The sequence below is a fragment of the Belonocnema kinseyi genome, chromosome 5, assembly GCF_010883055.1.
Source record: "Belonocnema kinseyi isolate 2016_QV_RU_SX_M_011 chromosome 5, B_treatae_v1, whole genome shotgun sequence".
NCBI classification, from domain to species: domain Eukaryota; kingdom Metazoa; phylum Arthropoda; class Insecta; order Hymenoptera; family Cynipidae; genus Belonocnema; species Belonocnema kinseyi.
Window position 1 is genome coordinate 136,217,590 of NC_046661.1, and position 13,380 is coordinate 136,230,969.

A 13,380-nucleotide genomic window follows, 5' to 3' on the forward strand; every position below is an offset into this window, starting at 1 on the left:
CAATATGCCAATTAGCACAAATGGTAAGTTCCGACAGTGCCTACAAGTGTGCCTACTGGCCGCTAGATGGCAATACCGGTTTCATATGTATACACCTGGTACGGTATGAAGTTCCAACCGTTGATTCTCGAATTCTTCGCGATCATAAATTTTCACAAAATAGAGATGTCGGTGATTCCGATTTTACTGGTCAACATACAATTTTAAAACTAATAAAAGTTGTGGTTGCCGAGCTGAATACCGAGGGGCAAATAGTTGGCAGGGAGAATTTGTCTCGGAACATATTTATCGCGAAATGACGGGTGACCAACCAAATTCTGCTAATTTAATCAAGCAGATAATTGAAGCATGAGTCTTGCCTATTATCGCTCGGACAGTTCTCATGCTTTTGCGTTATACAATCGGGATTCATGCGTTTTAACTGTTTATAGAACGGGTTCCTTCTTCTTCTGGTACGAACATGATTTAAACCTTCGAAAAGGTATTCGATGTTCAAAAGGTCTTCAACATCGTACAACCTAAAAATTTTGAAGGCATGGACTGTCATGTCAGGAAAATGCAGTTCAGTGATTCAAATCCACTAGAGTTACTAGGCATTCTGATAAGTCCCTGAAAAATAAAACACGGAGACGTTTTTTTGGCCAAAGTCGGTTTTATTTTTCAACGTACTCTCCTTTTAGGTCGACACAGCGAGTCCAAAGATTTTCTAACTTTTTGATACCGTCCGAAAAGTCCTTGATCGGAAGGTCTCCGAAATACACCTCAGTTTCAGCTATGAGCTCCTCATTTGAGTAAAAACGCTTACCGGTGAGCCATCTCTTCAGGTTAGGAAGCAAGTAATAGTCGCTGGGGGCCTGCTCTGGTAAATACGGTGGCTAAGGAACCAATTCGAAGCCTATTTCATGCAATTTTGCTTGTGCAACTAACCATGAATGAACAGGCGCATTGTCGTGATGATAAAGCGGTTTTTTCTTCTTCAAATGCAGTCGTTTTTCGGTGATTTCGATTTTCAATCGGTCCAATAATAATGAATAGTATGCTCCAGTTATGGTTTGACCTTTTTCAAGATAGTCCACGAATATTATGTCGCCTGTTGCGTTGACTCAGGAGTGTAGTAGTGGATCCAGGTTTCATCCATGATAAGAATCGGCGCAAAAACTCGGTCGGCTTACGCGAAAATAATGCCAAATTCGGCTGGGAAATTGTCACACGAATTCGTTTTTGGTCCACTGTGAGCAAACGCGGCACCCATCGCGCGCAGAGCTTCTTCATGCACAAAACTGAATGCACAATATTGCCCACACGTTCCAATGATATGCCTACAGCATTAACTACCACTCTCAATTTCACTTTGGGATCATTCAACATCATATCATGGATTTTTTCGACATTTTCTGGTGTAGTGACCTCTTTTTGGCGCCCAGATCGTTCAGCATCAACTGTGCTCGTACGGCCACAACAAAAATCGGTAAACCACTTATGAATCATTCCAATCGACGGTGCAGAGTCCGAATAATACTTATCCAGCTTGGCCTTGGTCTCCGATATCGTTTTCTTGCGAAGATAGTAGTGTTTGATCAAAACTCGAAACTCAGATTTTTCCATATTAAAAAAAACTCGGAGGTTAGTCGCTTCTCAGTGCTGTAACTTGTAAATGCGTAAACATAAATGGCTGAAGTTTTGACAGGCGTCATTTGAAGGATCAAGCTCGACGAAAATGGTTCACATTAGTGAATACTAATGACATCTCTTAGAATTTTTAGGTACTTATCAGGCTGCCTAGTACATTTAGTTGAAGAACCTTCTAGTGACTCGGAAGATTCTGGTGACTAGGTGGAACATATTTTACACTCAAAGCAGGAAATTGTTTGTGGAAACTATAGCCTCACTTTTATTTTTGTACATGTTTTTGACATAACTAAAGCCTATGGACCTCATTGATTTAGCATTATGCCGAAATTGTACGGATATTTATTTCTTGGAATGGACTTCAGGCTGAAATCTTAGGATTTGGTTAATTCATTTTCGCAAACTTAGACTTTAAGTAGTAGCACACATCATTACCCACTATCACATAGTTCCACGATACTAAACGAGCTCCAAATGCTCGCAATTAACGAAATATCTGTACTCCAAATTAGATAAATGTGACAAAGAGTCTACTGGCGAGACTCATTTAATCAAAAACGTGATGAAGTTCAGTGATACAACGCCTGATCGTCAAAAGCCGTATCGTTGAAGCGAGGTAATACGCAAATTCATCAGGAAAGAGGTCGACCATCTATTGGAAAAGGCTTATATTTCGTTGGAGCAATAGCAAATGGATAGGCTTGCCAGTAGTTACCCCTAAAACAAATGCCGCTGTCGGGTTTTTCATAAACTACCGACCCCTTCATAAAAAAACACTTAAGCCAGCATATCTCCTTAATAATATGAGATCTATCTTGTCTCAACTCCATCAGCCCAAAATGATTTCGACTCTTGAAATGAAATTGCTGGAGTCGAGTGGGATGCACTACGGCCTAGCCAGGACACCTTCGATGTATCAGAAGTGGATGGATCTTCTAAAAAGGAGATATCGGAAATTGATGACTGACCGCGAGAAGAGTAACTTTGCATGTAAAAAAGTCTAATTTCTCGGGTACCATTTCGACGAACTCAGCATCAGACAGAATCCTGAAAAAATCCAACCGATAATTGCCAACTTAGTCCCAGGAAATCGGACTTAATTGCGACAGTTGAACGTTCTTGTGAACTGGTACTATATGCATTTAAAAAATGTAGCCAGGATTCATGGCCTGTTTCATAAATTAACAAGTTAAATGAAGATGGTTTCGATCGTGGCATTGAGTTTTCTGAAGACATAATAGCATCCATAGTTAAATATCCTAACTTTGCATCAAACATAGGTCTTTCTGATGAAACAACTTTCCAACTTAATGAAACTTTGAATAGACATAATTGCAGATATTGGGCAGATGAAAATCCTCAATGGATGCATTATGGGACTATTTTGCATTGATGATAACTTAAATGCTGAAAACTATGAAACTATGCTTCGACATTTAATAATTGTTGCAATCAAAGAAATAGTTGGAGACAGCTTTGAAAACATGTAGTTTTAGCAGGACGTTACAGCTGTTTACTATGGACGAGACGTTCGCGCTTACTTAGCTGAGGTATTTGTTAATCGGTGGATAGGAGCGACGGGCACAATTGAACGGCCAGCTATGTCACCTGATTTGAAATCTCTAGATTATTTATATTGCGGTTATCTTAAGGATCGGGTGCTTAAAATGTAACCCTGAAATTTAGATGATTTGCGGCAAAAGATCATAGATGAGTCAATTCTCATTCCCATTCAAATGATCTCTAATACTATTCATGATTTTATCATCAATTAGCTTCCTGTGGAAAGGTGAATGAAGAACAATTCAAACACTTAAAATAAGATGTTTTGCTGATGAATGCTACTAACCAAATGCGAGAAGCTACGGGACTCACGTAAATTTAGCACCCTGATAGTAAAAGATGAGGGTATTCAACAATCAAGCAACCCAATCGTGAGAGGCAATGGGGCTCACGTAAATCAAATACACCAAAGGGAAAAGATTTTACTACGTACACGTTATTGTTCCCAAGAAACGCTAAATGTCCTAAATTGACCTTGAAATAACCTTACATGTCAAGCTCAAGGTCAAGTTCAAGGTTACAACTAGATTTTTCTTTGAAGGTTACTTCAATAATGACGTCGACTTTCTTTGTAGAGACCTGAGCCGAAGCAGTACAAATTAGACACGTCCCATACTTGGGTCAAGTCTGAAAATCGTAAGCTAAAGTTTACGGTCATCCTTGAATCATGACCTGAGTACATGTTTAAACGTAAAATTTCCCGCTCTTCCGATTGCCGTTGTCAAAAATAGGGGAACCCATTTTTTTTAAAGTTGAGTTTAAAATAACCTTGAAGGTCCCGCTTAAGTTCAAATATAAGGTCACCACTGGATTCCTCATTAAAAGTTACTCCAAGAATGACTTTGACCTTTTTAAACATATTTTAGCTGTAAAATTATAGCAAAGAAGACGTCTACTTCTTGGATCACTCCTTATATCAAAGATTTGATAAAATAAACAGAAAAAAACGTAGATTGGTTAAAAGAACAAAAAGTAGTGTTATTCAAGCTCCTGATAACAATTTCTCACCTACAGAAGTTTTGACAACTTTTACTACAAAATCTACCCTCCTTGCCAATAGGTTTACTTCCCCATCCTCAGTTTCCTCTACTTTTGATGATACTGAATTATTATTTTCTGACATATCGCAAGAAACCCTAATTAAAAAACTGTCCTAGGTAAAATCTAATGCCCAAGGTTCTGATGGTATTTCAATTAACATGATTTGCCTTGCTTTACCAATCCTCGGCACAATTCTCTTGAACATCTACGAATTATTTGTCAGCAACTGACTTCACACATTTAAATAAATAATTTGAAGGACCCAGTGCAATCTGGGTTTCGTGTCAGACATAGTACACTTACAGCCTCACTCAAAGTAACTTCTGACCTCAAATTGGCAATTGATAGAAGGGAAATAACAGATGTTGTCCCTTTTGACTTTTCTAAGGCGTTTGATACAGTGAGCCATAATTTACTATTGACTAGGCTCAAAACGCTCCACCTTTCAATAATGGTTGTTAAATGCTTTGAATCGTACCTTAGTAATCGATCTGAAAAAGCAAAAATTAGCAATAGCGAACAGACAGCTTATGGAGAGGTTCAGGCTGGTATCCCTCAGGGATCCACACTTGCACCCATTTTATTTAATATTTATACCTCTGAACTTGGTAGAAAACTTCGACACTGCAACTATCATTAATATGCTGATGACTTTAAGCTTTACCTTTTCGGACCCATTACCAATCTTAAGAGCTTATTTCGAAGGGTACAGACGGATATTGATCCGGTGGTGCAGTGGGCCTCGAGAAGTGAGTTTGCTCTTAACCCTGCTCAAACAATGGTTATATTTATAGGACCTTCTTCCTCTCCATCACTTTAAACAATTGCAAACCTACCCCCTCCTTTTGATCGATGCACATCTCATTCCATTTGTAGAATCTGTGAAGGATTTGGGATATATTATTAATCGCGCTCTTACTTGAGATTAACAAGTAGCGGATAATTGGAGGAAAACATTTAGATCCCTCCAACAACTTAACAGGAATAAAGAATCACTTCCTACTTCAACGCGTATCCTTCTAGGTGAAAGCCTCACCCTTCTTTTCTTTGATTACTACTGTGAAGTGTATGACGATATTACTGATAAGATAAATTCTGCGCTTGATCGCACGCTTAATGCTTGCATTCGCTTTATCTATAACATCCCCAAAAGTGAACATATTACTCAATTTAGAGTAAGAGCAGGACTTCTTAATGTCGTAAAAGGAAGACAATTCTTTTTGGGTAATTTTCTATATAGCCTATTCAATAATGAAGCTCCGCACTATCTTCTTAACCTTTACCATTTTATTGATAAAGATCAACCGACACATTCCAAAGTCCGTGAATGAAAAGAAGTACTAAAAATGCAGCCACATCGTACGTGTAAAATACAAAGGTCTTTTATTTTTTGTGGTGCTCGTCTATAGAACAAATTACCTATAATAATTGGAAATGCACATTATCAATATCACTTTAGAAAACTTCGTTTTGGTTACTTATTTAACACATGAAATCCTACCCTCGAAATTACGCATTGGTAAAACTTAAATCCATAAATTTTATTAACTTGACAATTTATCGACATATTGAGTTCTTTTGCACTTTACCTGGTAACTTTAAGACACCTTGGACACTTTACAGAACTCAGCTAAATTTAATGCACTTAAGTATAGTACAAACTGCACTGCAATAACTAATTTCTATTACAATGATTTCGTAAGACCGTGTTTCATGATAGAACATGAGGTCAAGACTAAACTTCAAATGGGTTCATTAAAAAATTGCATTGCAGCTTTTTTCACGACAGTTCTTTTTGATTAAGCTTTTAACACTCAGAACCTATAACTAGTCTCCTACACTCCCCTTGCGACACCGCTTAACAACATTTCCCAGATTCAGAACAGATCACAATTTAGAGCATATGCCCAACGCTTATCGCTATCTTAGAATTGAGTCCATTGGAAAAGTTATGCAGAAAAATATTATTAACTAAGACGCTTCTTCGCCTATGGAATGTTGGCTCGTCAACTGGAAGGCCTTTTCCACTTGTCAATTCTAACTTTTTAACAGATAGCTAATTTCCAATCTGCTTCGATTGTAGAGTTACTTTATTAGACACTTTTAAATAAGTTTACTTTCATAAAAAAAATATTGCAACATGTGTGTTTTCAAAAAAGATATTTATTTGCCCAGTTGAAAAGTCAATTTTATAATGAAATGATGAATTCGATTTTTTGCTTTTGAATTGATCTATTAGTATAAAAATTGAGAAACTTTGACATGTTATACTATACAAATACAAAAAATTCTAAAAAGAGCTATACATAACTGAGGGGCTGAAAGAAAAAGCGGACTAAAAAAAAAAGTCGGTCCAAAAGTGGGTTTACTGGTCAGCGCATTTTTGCCCGAACTTATTTTCCCATTCGGTTCAACTGTAACTGGACTTGTGATTCGTTTTTCCTGGGATGATATTTTTGTTTCAATCGCGCCTGGATGATCGAGAATGAATAAAATTAAAGTATTTATCTCTACAATGGTTCACGCGAAATTTTAACAATATAGGAGAATCAAAAGTCGTTTTCGCAAATCGAATTTGAAAGTTAGAAAAAACAAATGTATGCACCCAAGATATAACAATGCTAAATCGATGCCTTAGAAGTTCGATTGGAAAACTAATATTCGATTTGGTAAAAATCAGCAATAATAAGTGACTGATAAAAGTTATTAAATAATTTTGTATGCTCTAAACAAATTTTATAAAATGTTACCCATATTAGACATTTATGATGGTATAAATCAAGGTTTCCCTACGGAATGGACCTCAAATTTCTCATCAATGATACGTAGTTATCATATTTGGTCAGTTAATAACAATTAATTCTTATTTGAATAAACTTAATTAACAAATGCACTGCCAGGCAATTTTTCGATATACTAACTTACTAGCTACATACGGCTAGCTATACATGTATGCTAGAAACAAACATCAGTGCAACTTACAAATATCAATCTCTTATGATCCCCGCCAGAAATTACTATTTTTAGTTCAAAAAAAATTTGGGCATAGGACTTTTTTGCGTTAATTTAAAGAAATACTATCGTCATATTAACGTTTATGAATAGGGAACAAGTGCAAGTCAAGACAAGACAAATAATTATGCGTAGCACATCCTAATTGCTTTTAAACCTTAGTAAAACAACAGAAAGTGTTTTTGAATCAAGAACGCTTCTCAACAGATTCGAACAAAAAATGTTATAGAAAATAGCTCATTTATGAATTATTGAAGCTATTTTTTGAAGCTCAAACATTTCTATCGTTTTGCTACGGAGGCCGTGTGATTAGCATTTCATTGGGCTACAAATGATCTCAAGATGAAAATTTCTTACAGAGACTTAATTAAAGTTTATATTACAACATCAGTTATAAGATGCTAACCTTTCGTCTCAATTGCACCGTAAATGCACAAATTAGAAGTAGAGAGTTTTCGTTTATAAAACAAGAAGCCAGTTGTAATAGAATGTGTTTCGAGGACTTTTTGTAAATCGAACGTTAGAACTACAGTGTCCTTTGGCGTGTTTTAACCGTGGCTTTTGAATTGGTCGGTAATTTTCTTTTTCAGAGTAGCCTGCTCTTCCTTCGAATCTTCTATTACCTCTTTTTCATCAGCAGATATATGAGCTTTGTAAGAATTAAAGGCTTTGAAAGTGTCTGAATAAGGTTTTTATAAACTCAGATTTGAGTCATGATTGAAAATTTCCTAGAAAATCATTCCGAAAACCGGTTTCACATTGTCTGTTTCGCATTGATCTTTGTACCTACTATACATGTCTGCTACACTTAAATCCATATGCAAATATTTTTTCTGGGAAGATGAAAGACCATAATATGACTCGTATTCTGGAAAGCGATCGATGAAGGTCCTCATAGCATCTTTTGCCGCGTCACTTGTTCGATTCGAGGAAGAAGCTTTTCCATGTGTCTCATTAGCACTTTGATTTGATTCAGCAGAATTAGCAGCTCGAATCATGGACGACTTCGCGATTTGGTGGCAGCTCAAGAAAAAAGATCTGCACACTATATTACGGACTCCCATATCATCCATTAGATAGTACTGAAAGCTAAAGTCACGTTTTATTCGCCAAATTATCATTTGATCTGGATCGTTTTGTTTTTGACATCCATTTTATTGCTCGACCTACGAATAATTATGGTTTTTTGGGTCTTGTTTAAATGTTCGTAGTAGGATTGAAAAATATCTTTTTGTTGAACCAGATCAAGCTTTTCCAGACAGTTCAATTAACATCCAAACAAAATTTGGCCAGTAAATATCATTGCAGGTATACTTTGCCCTTAGCCGTAAAGTTTATGCGCATTGAAGATGTTTGAAACGAAACGAGTTTTATACAGTAAAGCGCATTTAAAGGCATTTCAGACAAAAATTTAATTTGTACGCATTTAAAGGCATCGAAATGTCCATTTTTAAATGCCAGTCTATGTATTCCAATCAATTCCTTATCACTGGGTTTGCACAGCTAATTTCGGGTTCATCTGAAAGTGCTTCAGTAAAACTAGCAGGGTTATTAAATTTCCCCTGAAATTGCATTAAATAATAGCCGATGTTCCTTCCGAGGAAAAGGTCACAATCATTTTAGACCTTACAGTGCTAAATTTCCTGTAAATTAGTTACAATTCGAAGCGGAAACGGTAACATGACTAGCTATGTGTGTGCTGGCAACACATTAATTCGATCCTAATTTTCAACATAAGCTAGTAATAATACTAGCTAAATCGGAGATTTACCTAGTATAACATATTTAATCGCCAAAACTGTCGGAAGTGAATTTATAGTTTGAAAAATAAATGATTTTGAGCTACCAATTACAGTTTGTTAGGTACTGCACATTAGGACAAACAAAGTGGCTGTGGACAAATCAACTTTTAGCCTACAATTTTAATAATTTTAAAAAAAAGGTCTTAATAGGAGTACAAGAACTATCTGACAATAACTTCAGGGAGTGGAAATAATTTTAAAGAAAGTTATTCTCAATATTATCATTATCTATACCATTTTTATAGAACAATCTACAGCTTGACTATTTTTGAATGAATAGGCCCTATTTTTTGTTTGCGAAATCAACTGCAAATATTCTTTTAATGAATATTTGCTTTGATCTATTGCACCCGGAAAAGAATTGTTATACATTGATGTCAATTTTTAAATGAAAAATATTCAATTTTTAAATTTATTTATACGATCTGTTAAAACAACTGCCAAATTGAAGGTTTTTTCAGCACGTCGGGATCAAGTATTACATTTTCTTGCATTTGATTACAAAAATCTGAATTTCAATAGGCTGAACGTTGCGAATCCCCAAAAATTAACTTTTGTTCAATAATTTGTTCATCAAATTATAACTTTAAAAAAATTATTTTCTCTCAATTAAGTATTTGCAAAAGTATTTGCCAAATTTTGTTGTACCAATTTTTGTTTGTTTTCAATTAAATAAAAGTGCATGAGGTTCCCTCAGCCATGGCTGAAAACTTCAAGAAAAATAAGACGCAGCAAAAGTAAGGCTAGCATTTGTTTGTGTAATTAAAGAAAAAACCGCTACCAATATATAATTTGATGAAATGATTTGGAATTTTTGGAAAATAGTATAAAAACATTAGAATTTAAATAATAATTTTTTGTAAAATGTATTCGTGTTAATTATTTACTCGTAATGAATTTAACTTTAAAATATTTGATTTGTTAAATAAATATGATTCTGCAGAGCATGTAGAACTTAGCAGTGATTGAATTTCAGAATAGGTGTTTAACTTTGTAAAATCGCTACCGCCCCTAAAAATAAAAGACTAAATAAAATAAAAGAAAAAGACCATTGCTTTTTGTAAAATTCATTAGCAGAATTTATTTTCTGACAGGTGCATAAAAAACCTCAGTAATTGTTCTTAATTATACTCGGTTCTTTTAATATTATTAAAAACATATATCACCACTAAATCACAGCTTATATGTGGTTTCTGATGCTATTTATGAAGTATAAGCATTTTTTTAAAGAAAAAAAAAATATATCGAGCAAAAACCTTTTAACGGGTCCGATTCAAAAGATAAAAATCATTGTCATAGAAACTAAATATGACCTAAATTTCAAATTTAGCTAAGCCCAAACTCAAGAAAATTTTGTTAAGAATTCATTTGATTTCTCTTAAATATAGCAAGTAAAGCTTGATAGCTAGAAGCCAGATGGCGACATTTACTCATTTTTTTTTAATTAAGTATGGTTTATAAGAGTTTGAAAATTGCTCGGGGTCTCTGACATCCACAATGCCCAATCCATTGCCGAATCTGAATCCATACTATTTTTATTTTAAGGATTGTGTATAAGAGTTCTTGTCATCCATTAAAAGAATATAAAGTTTATGCAAAGCGGTTCGTATCTACAATGATATTTGTGCTCTCAGAATCTAAAAAACACTAAATTTATGTTAAAAAGCAAAACAACGCAATAACAAAGATATTAAAGTAAAATAGAAGACAGAAAGGACACGTCCTAGAATGGGAAGAACATGTTGAAATGTAGAGAAAAAAGGTACAAACCAAAAGTATTGATATAGCTCACCGTAACATGTTTTATTTCTACCATTGCTCGTAGAACACAAACATAAAAAGGAACCAAAAGGAACAAAAGTGGTTTTGTTCTACCTACTTTTTGTTGCCAAGAAATCCGAAAGAAACCATTTTCTTTGCGTGGACTGGTTAATCCACTTCAGTCTTTAATGGTTGTCATGAACGAGAATTATAGCTGTCTGAGTAAATTACTCTGTCTCGTTTTGCGATTCATGAAAAATTAAAATTTTGCACGCTGTTTGCAAATTTAGTTTTTTTGCAGGTCGAATAGGATGCGAGAAAAATGACACTCCCGTTTAACGAGGGATCTCGAGAATTTATTTCTTCTGATCCAGATCGGTCGCGACAAAAAAACGCTTCCGTTTGGCTGCCTCTCGTCAGGTAGATCTCAACATCCGAATCGCGAATCCAAATTTTAATAGTCAAAACCCTCCATCACGCTGACCCGCTCCCATTACCTGTATATCTGTTTATCACAAAATAAATACTTTGCTCATAGGAATCAAGTTTTGGACCACCATTAAGTTATATATGATCTGTCTGAGATCCGGGAGGAAGAGAGTAATCATAAGGAGCTAAATTCTTTACGCAATAGAATATAGAAGATCGAGGGTGTCGAAGAAAACGTAAGAATAAAACTGGATGTGCAAGAAAAGTAGAGGGGCTCCCTGCTTATAATCCCAAAACCTCCGAACAATGGGGTTCGAGCTATGGTGAATCGAGGGGAATGAAGAAAATGTGGAGAGCGTGTTTGATTTAAGCGGGGCTTTACTACTCACAGCGTTTATCAAATAATAATTATGTTATATAATTTGTTTGTTTGAAAAAATTATTTAGAAAAAAGTGGATTAGGTGCATTCAAGTTTTTCTGTTTTATATATCGATCACCGGCTAGTTTTGTTTGATCGCGTAAAGCAGAAATAAGGGAATATCAGCAACTCAGAATACATTAATTCTCCTTCACATACTAAAATGCAATTTTTTAAATGCACAAAACACATAGGTTATCATTTGGATTTGAACAAACTATTTGCAGTGAGAGATGAGGAGAACCAACGAAATGGGACTGCCCATACTCAAACATGCAAGGAGTTTAAAAAGAGAACTGATTTGATCATTGAGCAATCAAGGCATGTAACTGGTGCAAGCGGCTTTTCACGGTAAGCGTGCTTTTGCAATCATTAAAGATGTGTAAATTGACAATTAAAGATTTAAAAATCTCATAGGAATTAAGAAGTTGTTCAATAACTTCAGAAATCGAAATAAAATTTAAAAAGTATTTTTGCGACTTAATTCAGAAGATAAGTAAGATTTTTACGAAATCACGGAGACAATTAGCATAATAAAATTTGCAATCCATTCTCACGGCACGTGGCACAATACTCCAAGGGCATATTTAGGATTAATTTAAGAATTTAGGATTAACTCGTTCGATTTATTTTTATTTTTTCATTATTTATGACGTTACCGCATCGATATTCTCAACGAGGGACATCGATGGATTTTTAGAACTCTGTAAGGCCTTCAGAGAAATTGAATATACTTGCTGCTGCTACTCCACATTAAGAATCGAGATTTAAATTTAAATCTGGTTCCCGCCTTTCCGTATGCTGTCTCCAATATTTCCGGAACCTGGGTGGAAATCTGAGATTCCTCCAGAGCCAGGGATGATTCCGGATCATTTTCTCTTTGCTTTAGGAACAAACTTGGTAGCCAGGAGCTATACTTGGGTCTTAACGAGTAATTTTTTGTGGGAGAAGGTCCTCTCATCCCTTAAAAGGGCCCTTGACGCCTAAAGCACTGGACTGACAGGCCAGCCTACTTCAATACTCCCGCGATGAGGATGAGAAGCTGGTCTAATTGTGCTAGACTTAATGCCGTATGTTTGGTCAATGCGGACACTCTCGATCCAGAGACAAAAGAGCTTTCTTTTTTACCGGAAATGCTACGGATTTGCCCTGTAGATATTTTTTCCATTAGTTACAGTGCACTCATTGAGCCTCCCTTGCATCCTTTTCTCAAAGAGGCACCACGAGCGGAGAAAGCGGTTCAAGATTCGAACCAACCAATCCCAGGACAGCGCCGAGAAAGCAGCCGTCTAGCGACGTGCCGGTCAACTCGCCCATAGGAGACGAGACCACAAGCTCGACGACGAACACGCCACGTTCTCTTTCATTCGGCAGCCACGAGCTGAGAGTCACTCCCGCTTTCTAGCTTCATTCTTTTGTTCTTTTGCTGTCGAAGTACCGCGTTTGAAATTTATGAATTAGAGTCTGTGTGATTTTGGATTGAGGTAAGAGTCACTTCAATAATGGTAAATACGCTGTGGATCCTTGCGGTTTCTCATGTTCGGAGTTTGTGCTTGGTTTTAGTATTGATACCGATTTTAGATATTGTAAGAACATGAGGAGCTTCCTGGGTCTCCAAAAATGATTATTCTTTTTGATACTCGTTTTTGATACCTGATAGATATGGAAAATCGGTCTACACTGTATTTTCTTTTTGTCTGTATCTATTTTGCCAGTATTATTTG